Here is a 12,829-nt window from a genome sequence, read left to right on the forward strand (position 1 = left end):
CAATACCTGCGTCGACCTGTGTCGAGCAGCTAAACACCGGAAAGCTTCTAGCCTACCGGAAAGTTACAAGAAGAACAAGAATAGTTAACTCATCTGGTCATGTGACACTCTGGATGCCCCCTAAAAGCAATTTCAACCGTTTTGAAAAATGACGCCTGGTAACCCCAAAAAAATACCAGGTGCATGAAAAGTTTGGACTTAGAATATTTTTTGAAAACCTCCATAAATCACTCAGGCCATTGACTCGAGAAGAAAAAACATAAAATATTTTCCAGAAGAAAAAACAGAATATTTTTTGAAAACCTCCATAAATCACTCAGGCCAGCACCCATTGATTTGGGGCGGTAGTATAGCGCTCCCAGAGCGGGTATGGAAGTCTGGATCCCCCCTAAAAGCATTAAAGGCTCTGTGTGTCTTTAAGCACCATACTTTTTCACTCCATCCTTGCTGTGTGTGTGTATGTTTGTGTGTGTGTGTGTGTGTGTGTGTGTGTGTGTGTGTGTGTGTGTGTGTGTGTGTGTGTGTGTGTGTGTGTGTGTGAGAGAGCTTTTCTTTGACATCTGTTTAGCGAAATTACTGATTGACCGATTCACACATTTAAAGTTTTGGAAAGATCTGACTTTTTTAAACCTTCGAAACAGCACCTATGACCCCATTTTAAGGCACTTCTGGTTGGCACAGGAAGCTATAAGTAAACACCTATCCTGATCGGGGTATGCTTTTAGAGAATCCTGAGTTTTAAGTCTATACGTTAAGAACTGACTGATTTACACAGGGTTGAATGCACTATATATCACAAACTGCTGGTTGGGTATGGCAAAACACTTTTAGGGTGATTTTATCACTTCCGGTTGCTCCAGGAAGCTTAGAATCAACACAGGTAGACCTCATAGTGGCTTGATGGATTGTCATTGAAGACAGGTTCATAAGGCATTATTAACCCACATAGGCTTCAGGTTGAATTTAGGGGTGCAGGCAATGTGTTCCAATGGGGTGAGATGTCATTGTAAACTGTTTGATGTAAACACCTTCTTTTAACTGTTAAGGGTTAATGCCACACGGTCAATGTTAGGCTTGCACAGAGACCTTAGGAACGTTCCTGAGGTCAAATTGTGCTTCTAAACCTTAACAGTTCTCTCTCTGTCTCCCAAAAGCAAAAGACTTGAAATGTAGGTCAAGGGTCATCTTCATTTCACTGTCGCTGCGCTCAGACCGAGCAAGCTACGGTCAAGCGGGGCATCTCGTTGATCTCGGCACGGCTATGGTGATGTCATTTTTAGTGGTGATTTCAGAATGCTATTTTGGTGTTTTTTCACTGTTGAAACATATTGCAAATGCACAAAAGTCAACTAGCAAGTCAGTGTCCATCAGCCAACTAGATATTTTCAGACACCAAACTGATACCATCTGACTCCAAACTCACTTTTTCCAACTCGTTTAGAAGCCAACTATCACATATTTCAGAGCAGGGCCAAAATTCACAGCGCCTTCCATTTAAACCATAATAAAACAAATAATACGTAGTTATGTTCTAGCTGCGGGTCCAGTTTTCACATTATGTTTAGCCCTATGTGAAGCGACCTCAAATCCCAAGTTTCGGCTCGATAGGTCATTCGGTGCCCGAGCAAAACCTTAATTGGTGCTGAAATTCCACTTTTTTCCATGCCTTGCTACGGGGTCCTTGAATGAGCTATCGGACAGAAATGTCGGGGTCCGTCTCTATGGGCCGAGCCGGTTTCAATGCACCTAGTCTTGCAACTCTGGGACTTTTCTAAATGTCACAATTTTGTAATGCTCAAAACGAATTGAAGTCAATGCAAATGCACCGAGGCTTTTTATCGGTCCGAGAACCTTCTAGAGCCACATAACTCACGGTGCTTAATCGACCTGAGCTCTAGAACAGGTTTGTAAAGTTTCAGAACTCTAGGTCTGACGGTTCTTTAACCTGTCTAGGATCAGCGTGGCGCTAGCGGCACACCCCCCCCCCCCCCCCACTGAAAAACCAGTGCCGCGAAATTCAAAAAAAATATATTTTTAAAATATTTAACTTTCACACATTAAAGTCCAATACAGCTAATGAAAGACACAGATCTTGTGAATCCAGTCAACATTTCCGATTTTTAAAATGTTTTACAGGGAAGACACAATATGTAAAGATGTACATCTATTACCTAAAAACACATTAGCATAATCCACCATCTTTTATTTGTCCACCAACACCAGTAGCCATCACCAATTCGGCTAAACTAAGATATTTATAGCCCCTAACCAACAAAAAAACTCATTAGATGACAGTCTGATAACATATTTATGGTATGGGATAGGTTTTGTTAGAAAAAAGTGCATATTTCAGGTAGATGGCATAGTTTACAATTGCACCCACCATCACAAATGGACTAGAATAATTACAATGAGCAACGTGTTTACCTAACTACTAATCATCAAACATTTCGTAAAAATACACAGCATACACGAATCGAAAGACACAGATCCTGTGAATACAGACAATATTTCAGATTTTCTAAGTGTCTTACAGCGAAAACACAATAAATCGTTATATTAGCTTAGCACATAGCAATTAGCAGCCCAGCATTGATTCTAGCCAAAGTGAGCGATAAAAGTCAACATCGCCAAAAGATATTAATTTTTTCACTAACCTTCTCAGAATTCTTCCGATGACACTCCTGTAACATCACATTACAACATGCATATACAGTTTGATCGAAAATGTTTATATTTAGCCACCAAAATCATGGTTAGACAATGTGAAATGTAACTCAGCTGGTCAGAATTTGTCCTTGCGCCACTTAGACAGTGATCTACTCTTATACATAAATACTCATAAACGTGACTAAAAAATATAGGGTGGACAGGGATTGATAGACAATTTAATTCTTAATACAATTGCGTTATTACATTTTTTAATTTATCCTTACTTTTCAATACAGTTTGCGCCAAGCGAAGCTACGTCAAAAAACATGGCGTCCTAAGCCACTAAAATGTTTCGACAGAAACACGATTTATCATAATAAAAATGTCCTACCTTGAGCTGTTCTTCCATCAGTATCTTGGGCAAAGGATCCTTTCTTGGGAGAAATCGTCTTTTGGTGGAAAGCTGTCCTCTTGCCATGTGGAAATGTCAACTACGTTCGGGATGAACTGAAAAGCGTGCCCAACTTTTCACATCGTTGCAAAAATAAATGTCCCAAAATCGCACTAAACGGATATAAATTGCTATAAAACGCTTTAAATTAACTACTTTATGATGTTTGTAACTCCTATAACGAGTGAAAAGATGACCGGAGAAATATAACAGGCTAAACTAACGCTTGGAACAGGAGCGGGTCGGTGTCCAGCACGCGCGTTACGCAGCTCCAAAAGAATGACTAGCTTCAGGGTTTTTTCATTTGTAGGGCCTGTGAACGAGCAATCGAGCCCGTTGGAATCGTCATCACGTAAAGGCATCCAGGGGAAGACGTAAGAAGTGTCCGTATAGTCATAGCAACGACAGTGCCCTTTTAACTGACTTCAGAAAAGTGGCCAACATTTCTCAAATCTGACTCCATGTCAGGGAAATTGCTGTAGAATGGGCTCTGTTCCACTTAGAGACAAAATTTCAACTCCTATAGAAACTATAGACTGTTTTCTATCCAATAATAATAATAATATGCATATTGTACGATCAAGGATTTTGTGGGAAGCCGTTTAAAAAATTAGCCACATTAGCATAAATAGTCTAAACAGCGCCCCCATCCCCAACAGGTTAAAAGTTCAAACAAAAGTAACTATTGCAGGCACTGTCTGCCTCTAAGCCCCTCAGTGTGTCACTCCATCCTTTCTGTGTGGGTGTGTACATTTTTCCTTGAAATCTGATGGGATGAATGACTGATTTACAGTTCATGAGGGTTGCCTATTCACATATATTAAGTTTTGGAAAGATTTGACTTTTTTAACCCTTCGAAACAGCCCTTTTGACACCAATTATGGCACTTCCGGTTGGCACAGGAAGCTGAAAGTAAACACATATCCTCATTGGAGTGGGCTTTTACAGAATCCTGAGTTTTAAGTCTATACGTTAAGAACTCACTGATTTACATAGGGTTGAATGCACTATTTCTCTCAAACTGCAGGTTGGGTATGGCAAACACTTTTAGGGTGATTTAACCACTTCCGGTTGCTCCAGGAAGCTTAGAATCGACACAGGTAGACCTCCTAGTGGCCTGATGGATTGTCATCGAAGACAGGTTCATAAGGCATTATTAACCCACATAGGCTTCAGGTTGAATTTAGGGGAGCAGGCAATGTATTCCTATGGGGTGAGATGTCATTGTAAACTGTTTGATGTAAACACCTTTTTTTAACTATTAAGGGTTAATGCCACACGGTCAATGTTAGGCTTGCACAGATCAGGAGGACCTTAGGAACGTTCCTGAGGTCAAATTGTGCTTCTAACCTTAACGGTTCTCTCTCTGTCTCCCAAAAGCAAAAAAATATGAAATTGAGGTTAAAGGGTCATTTGGGTCCTTCTTCTTGTCCCTGTCGCTGCACTCAGACCGAGCTAGCTACGGTCAAGCGGGGCATCTCGTTGAACTCGGCACGGCCTGGAGATAATGGCAATGCCATTGCAGGCTTTGTGTGTCTTTAAGCACCGTACTTTTTCACTCCATCCTTTTATCCCCTTTTCTTCGTGGTATCCAATCGCTAGTAATTACTATCTTGTCTCATCGCTACAACTCCCGTATGGGCTCAGGAGAGACGAAGGTCGAAAGCCACGCGTCCTCCGAAGCACAACCCAACCAAGCCGCACTGCTTCTTAACACAGCGCGCCTCCAACCCGGAAGCCAGCCGCACCAATGTGTCGGAGGAAACACCGTGCACATGGCCCACTTGGCTAGCGCGCACTGCCCCGGCCCGCCACAGGAGTCGCTGGAGCGCGATGAGACAAGGATATCCCTACCGGCCAAACCCTCCCTAACCCGGACGACGCTAGGCCAACGGACCTCCCGGTCGCGGCCGGCTGCGGCAGAACCTGGGCGCGAACCCAGAGACTCTGGTGGCGCAGCTAGCACTGCGATGCAGTGGCAGAGCTTCGAGACCCACTTAAAAAATGTTCGTCTGAACACACTGCAACTGGATCTGTAACTGTTTTTTTTTTAACTCCTTTTTGTGAACATGACCAATTTGTCAATGTACGATTTCTCTTAAATTACGATAGATAAATGGCTGTTTCTTTTTTTCCTGACACCGTATGCTTATGTACTTTGACGTGAAGCGGTCAAATTAGAACCCTACTTTACGTTTTTGACCTTTAATCCCAGAAAAATGGCCATAACTCAAAAAGCGTTGAGGCCTCGACGCCATCTTGTTCGGGGCCAACTGTCCATTACGTCTTCGAAATATTTTCCGTTTAGGAGAAAAGGCCACATGCATTTGCAATGTGCTTGTGCATTTGCAATATTATTTATTTTCCCTCTGGTGGGAATTTCCTAGACTGCGTAAAAATGACCAAAATGTGTTATTTTTATAAAACGGAAACCGAACGTCCGAGAGATTTAGTTTGATGACTTCCTGAAAGATCTCTCCCCCGCTCACGGCCCGACGCCGTCCGCGAATTTTAGAAACGTTGCAGGACGTCTAGTAAGGGACCTTACATTTGCAATGTGGCGTTTCTCACTAACCATATGGCGAGTGCTAAAATGTTCCCTTAAGGTATGGAAAGGCCTTGGAAAGGCCATAAGTGTAAGCCAACATAATTCATTATTTTACATTAACATGTAATACATGCATTATGAAGAAAATGGTGTAATTTAGGCTCCACAAAATATGAAATGGGTTATGAAGAAAATCGTGTATGGTTGCCTACATGACAAAAAGGCGTTCTGATTACAAGTGCACCAGTATCCAAATTATTAAGCGAAATCAAGCACAGAAAACAGCATTGGCATTAATAAAACAATATTTCCCACGAATTAAGTCGCAGGTAAATGTGCGTCTTTTCTCAAAAATTCTGTTCAGCAAGTCTAAAGCAGTACATATAGGCATACAACGACACATTTTAAAACATGGTTAAACAAAGACAACATTTCTGTATATTCATGACGTTGAATTAGCCATTAAGAAGAACAAAAATGAAATATAAATTATCGCGTCTATGTGGTTGTTGCAAAGGCTTGTGTCGCCTACTGGTTAAATTCGTGTCTTTTCGCACGAATTAAGTAGCACAGAAATTCGTGTATTTTCGCACGAATTAAGCACAGAAATTCGTGTATTTTCAAACGAATTGAACCACCCCAAAAATGCACAAAAACGCACGAAATCTGCTGAAATAAATTTTGTACATATATGCGCGAATTGAATGTGAGACTGTGTTGGTTTGTCAGACGTGAGAGACATCCTGAAAATCGGTCTTTTCACGAAAACCTCTGTAGCATCTGAAGGTTTGGCCTACAAACTAATTTGACCCCACTGTGGAAAGGCAAGACTCTCACGAACACAATGGTTTTCTCCTACAAGTGTAAGGGACCTCATCTGAAGGTAACCCATACAAATGAATGGAAGTATTGAGGTAGTTTTGTGCCAACAAAAATAAGGGGTTAAATATGTGTACCCCAAGAAATATATATATTTCCTGAGTTTTCTTATATCTCCTAGATATAGGCAGACACTTCAAAACCTTATTCCTTATGATACATTTTTTGACTGTCTTTTTTGCCATTTATGAATGTGTTGATCAATGTGTTTCTATGGGCTATAGTAGTAAAGGCCAAATTAAATATTTACACATTTCTATATCTTTAAAGGGGTCTTAAAATTCCAAATGAAATAGCTAAATGATCCATGGTATGACCATCTTAAAACAATTCCATTTGTTACCTTAGTAGAACCACCCCAGATCCGATTATTTAAAGTTATCTATAAAAGCGATTTGGACCGTGATGTTTTACGCTACAAACAAGCTGTAAAATACACAGGAAAGACATGACTCCAGTGCATATGGGGATATGATTGTTTCATTTCATTGATATTCAGAGGCTGAGCTACAGCGAAGGAGACACAAAATGGACTTTGCTTGGGAAGTAATCTAATTCTGTCACTATCAATTGATTAAGCTATTACTTTTCTGTACAATAGAACAAGTACAAACCCAGACATCTTTTAGGGAAACACTTGTGACCTTCTCTCGTTGGGTTAAACCACAGAAGAAGAGTAGCGAGCATTTAAAGTTGACCATTTTTTGTGTCGGTAGGCCTACTCTGTCTGCGATGGAAAGGTAGGTTTAACTTTTGAATGTACCATGCTCAGAATCCGAATGACTTCTCAGATTTAATTATTTGCAAACAGGGACAGTTTCATTGCAAACAAGACATACTGATTTGGCATTGGAGTAATATGATAAGATGAACACATAGGCCTATCTGTCACACCCTGACCATAGTTTGCTTTGTATGTTTTATGTTTTGTTTGGTCAGGGTGTGATCTGAGTGGGCATTCTATGTTGTATGTCTGGTTTGTCTATTTCTATGTGTTTGGCCTGATATGGTTCTCAATCAGAGGCAGGTGTTTTGCATTGTCTCTGATTGGGAACCATATTTAGGTAGCCTGTTTTGTCATTGTGGGTTGTGGGTGATTGTCTGTGTAGTGTTTAGTGTCAGCACTATTTGTTATTTAGCTTCACGGTCGTCGTTTATTGTTTTTTTATTAGTTTCGTTAAGTGTTCTCTGTCTATTAAAATCAAGATGAACACATACCACGCTGCGTATTGGTCCTCCGATCCTTCTCGATTCTCCTCGTCAGATGAGGAGGGCGAAGACAGCCGTGACACTATCTCTGTCCAATCTTAGCTTGGAATTTCTGGAATTTGTGTGGTACTGAAACAGATTCTCTAATATGTAAAATTACGTCGAATTGTATGAAATGTTTATAAAAAAATTAAAAATTCTCTGACCTGCAAATATGATGATCGATTCATGCAATGCTTTTACCATGAAGGAGATCTTTCCACCCCTACTCTTGTTCACAGTGGTATGTGAACCCACAACCTTCTGGCCCGCAGCCCAGTGCGCTATCAAAATTCCTGCGGTGCCACATAACGGTAAAGGAACGAAGAACAGTTTCTAATGAGGTAAGAGTAAATGGTAGACATGTTCTCTGCTATCCACTTTGTTTTTCCACCTTGTTTTATAGGGGAGGGGCCATCCACTTTCATATCACAGAAGTCCGATCACTCCTTAATAGCATATTCTCAGTGAGCGTGAAATCAAATGGTTATGGTTGGCATTCAGATGCAGCTTGGACATTTCACCCATAAAAAGAGAAAAATTATTTTTCACGATTGGCCGAAACGCTCTCATCATGAAAGTACTTTGTTAAAATGGGTTACCTGTCTCTTTGCTGGACATAATACATTCCTATGGGATTTCACCTAGAATGATGTGTACAGGACAGGTTTCCTGTAATTTTTCTTAAAATTGACACAAAACAGAATATCACATTATATATCATTGCAATCAGTAGACTTCAGGGAATACCATATTACTTTTTAGAGTATTTACATGTAAACTATTGGAACTAACCATGAAAACATGAACAAAAAGCATTCATTTGGCAATTGTTTTCAGCACTTTTCTATTAAAAGTTTCAACGATACGTATTTGTTGCCCATTTATTGTGTTTTAAAGACACCCTGAAACATTTTAAGCCATCATTGTGCTGTATGTACCAATTATTTATGGAGACATGGCCAAGTGAATCTAGTCCAATATGGCCCCATGCAGCTGGTTGGCAGACATGTTGGAAATGGCCGGCAGGGGGGGTAATGGACTAAATCTGTGATGGCACAGTAGCCAAAAATACTTATTTAGACATGCCCCAGCTGTGTGTGAAATGTGGTGTCTCTATCACAAAGTCCACAATTTTCTCCCGTAGCCGGTGAATTATGGTCAAAATGACCTCAACATGACCCCCATGAAGGTCTTCAGAGTTTTTTATGATCAGAAGTGTTGTCTATATTATCTGTGGGGTTTATTTAATGGGTAGATAACATTACAAAGTCATTTTGATATTGTTGAGAAGGATTTTACCCTATTTTATTCTAACAGGAAATCTGAATTTGCTGTCATTTTATTAAAATGGCCACCGTGGTTGACTGACATGCTTCCCAGACTGCCTCCAATCTTTAAAAATGTTCCTCAAGGTAGTCAGTATGAGTGTACCAAGTTTGATACTTGTATCATAAAGTGGAACGATCTCTGGTATATTTGTTTCTTATCCGCTGGACTAATAAAACCAATTCTGTGGGCACAAAGGGAATGCTCAGAAAAGGAGCAATTTGTATGTGTGTGAGTAAAGATAAAACCTCTACAGACACCACCCGCACACCTAACATTTTATACTTGCAACAATAACAAACCTTAACTGGTTTTCTTTATTAAAAACAGCTACTATAGGTGCATAATACATTCTTATTACACAGAGCTTTTCCGGTCCTTCCAAGCCAAAACATTAAAACAGCATATAACATTGTGCATTCACATGAGGAGCTTATCATTGCAATAACAACGAGATGCTAATTAGTCGTTAACCGGGCAACTTTTGTCTGAATAGTGTAATCAACACTGGATGATAATTCCAGTTACATCCTGTCTGTCTCATTATAAAGCACTTATACAAACAGCAGAGTACTCATGTTGAGAACAGTGTGTTTATACTCTAGTAGGGCCACGGGTTAGGTTGGTAGAGAGTAAGGGATGTGCATCGTTCCCTTTCAAGACGATTCGATACGTATCTAGATACATGGGCTCTGATAGATACAGGAGGAATACGTTTTAGTTTGAATGTATTCGCATCGATGCGATTTGGTTCAATGCGATACGATTCGATGCACTAACATTTGTTGCATAAACACAATTATTTTCCATTCTAAATTCAAATGTGCTGCTGATGGAGGTCATGAGCTGGGCCTCTCTGAGCTGGATCTGTCTGAGCTGACTTCCGTGTGTGTGCGGTGTGTGTTTTAAATGATGTATGTAGTAAAGTAGGTACCTGAGTTGAGCCATAAAGGAGACTACCATCTCACTATCAATATCAGATTAGGGGGTGGCAATGTAGCCTGTTTTTTTTACCCCCCTGTTATTAAAGACCGTTTATTAAATCATTGACTGAATAGTTAAGCTACTGGATGATATCTTAAGCCTAAACGACAGAGAAGGATTCTGGAATTTTAGGGCAACCAACCACACTCAAGAAACACAAAGAAGTTCAAGAACATTATTCAAGGGATCGCAGTTGGGGGCACTTTGGTTCTGAAATCACCATTACCTACTAATTAACTTGTACTTTTTACAGATTAAGTGATATGACATAGTCAATGAATATATAGCGCAGTTTTGGACTTAGCCCACGTTTTTATGGGGAGAGATCTTCCCTTCTGTCGCTTCCGCCATGCAGCGCCCCTAGCAAATATGATTACTGTCCTCGTTATGAAATTATCAACTTTTCTCTGTATATCAAAAAAATTACAACATACACTGATTGTTTAAACCAAAACTATTGGTGATGGTGAACTTGAACAATCAAAAGAAACACTATTGTAAGCCCCATTCAGCAGGTAGGCTATAGACAGATGAGAGCTGTCTCCAGTAGCTTACCTTAAAACTTCTTGTCAATATGGGGGCGCTGTTTCCACTTTGTAAAAAATCGTGCCCGAATTAAACTGCCTCGTACTCTATTCTAGATCGTACAATATGCATATTATTATTACTATTGGATAGAAAACACTCTCAAGTTTCTAAAACCGTTTGAATTATATCTGTGAGTAAAACAGAACTCATTTTGCAGCAAACTTCCTGACAGGAAGTGAAAAATCTGAAATCGAGGCTCTGTTCCAGGGCCTTCCTATTCAATTGCTTGAAATCTATGGATATACATGCACTTCATACGCCTTCCACTAGATGTCAACAGGCAGTGGGAGGTGGAATGGGGTGTCTAGCTTGATCTGAGGTCGAACAAGAGCTCTTGGAATGACGTGACCACAATTTCCTTTGTCTCCCAAGGCGCAGGAAGGACATCAGCATTGGCTTCTGAAAAGCGTTCGGTATAGACGGCTAATATCTCCGGCTTTGATTTTATTTGATACATGTGATAATATCATCGTAAAGTATGTTTTTTCAATATAGTTTTATCAGATTATTCAACGTCTATTGGGAGTTTTGGAGTTTTCCGTTCTCTGCGTTAGGTGAAGATGGACATCTTCGCGCCACTTGGCTAGCTAAGGTTGCTAATTCGAAAGGAGAAGAGGACATTCTAAAACCAAACAACGATTTATTCTGGACAAAGGACTCCTTGTACAAGATTCTGATGGAAGCTCAGCAAAAGTAAGAACCATTTATGATGTTATTTCGTATTTCTGTGGAAAATGTTTAGTCCTATTTTCCTTCCTTTTTGCGGGCGCTGTCTCACTATAACGTAAGCTGTTTGTTATGGTAAAGTTATTTTAAAAAATCTAACACGGCGATTGCATTAAGAACTAGTGTATCTTTCATTTGCTGTCCAACATGTATTTTTTTAGTAAAGTTTATGATGAGTTCTTTGGTCAGATTAGGTGACTGTCCAAAATATCTCCGGATAATTTGGTGAATCGATGCTACATATTCACAACGTATAACAACGGTTTGCAGCTCAAAATATGCACATTTTCAAACAAAACATAAGTGTATTGTGTAACATGATGTTATAAGACTGTCATCTGATGAAGTTGGTCAAGGTTAGTGATTCATTTTATATCTTTTGCTGGTTTTTGCGAATGCTATCTATGCGGTGAATAAATGCGGTTGTGTGTTTGACTATTGTGGTAAGCTAATATAATGCTATATTGTGTTTTCGCTGTAAAACATTTAAAAAATCTGAAATATTGGCTGGATTCACAAGATGTTTATCTTTCATTTGCTGTACACCATGTATTTTTCATAAATGTTTTATGATGAGTATTTAGGTATTTCACGTTGCTCTCTGTAATTATTCTGGCTGCTTCGGTGCTATTTGTGATTGTAGCTGCAATGTAAAACTATGATTTATACCTCAAATATGCACATTTTCGAACAAAACATAGATTTATTGTATAACATGTTATAAGACTGTCATCTGATGAAGTTGTTTCTTGGTTAGTGACTAATTATATCTCTATTTGGTCGGTTTTGTGATAGCTACCTATGCGGTAAAAAAATTGTGAAAATATGCAGTTGAGTCTTTTGCTATTGTGGTTAGCTAATAGAAATACATAGTGTTTTCGCTGTAAAACATTGAAAAAATTGGAAATGATGGCTAGATTCACAAGATGTGTATCTTTCATTTGCTGTATTGGACTTGTGATTTCATGATATTTATATGCTAGTATTTACTTGTGGCGCTATGCAGGCTATGCTAGTCAGCTTTTTACTGATGAGGATGCTCCAGGATCAGGGATGGTGATGAAGTAGAGGTTAATTTCGGTAAAACACCTTTTTTAACTGGGCTTAAATAATAATAACCTAGCAAATGCCATAGGTTGTCACTCAACCAATGAAGCCTAATATCACGCAAGCCATTTTAGCATTTAAATGCTGAAGTTGGAGCCTATCTGGCGTTGGTCAGTGTGGGAAGCAGGGCACAGTGCGCAGTTTGACTAGGCTACTGATATTATATTGCCTGGGGTTGTGTGGCATGTAAAATTACTTTTAGATTAATGGCTGTCAACACAGTAACATGAAATTCGACACTGAAGGAGAGGACGCATCCGTTGACTTAAAATATGATTAGTATTTTCGGGAGATAGATAGAATGTAATATGAGCAAA

Source organism: Salvelinus fontinalis, chromosome 39, assembly GCF_029448725.1.
Source record: "Salvelinus fontinalis isolate EN_2023a chromosome 39, ASM2944872v1, whole genome shotgun sequence".
NCBI classification, from domain to species: Eukaryota; Metazoa; Chordata; class Actinopteri; order Salmoniformes; family Salmonidae; genus Salvelinus; species Salvelinus fontinalis.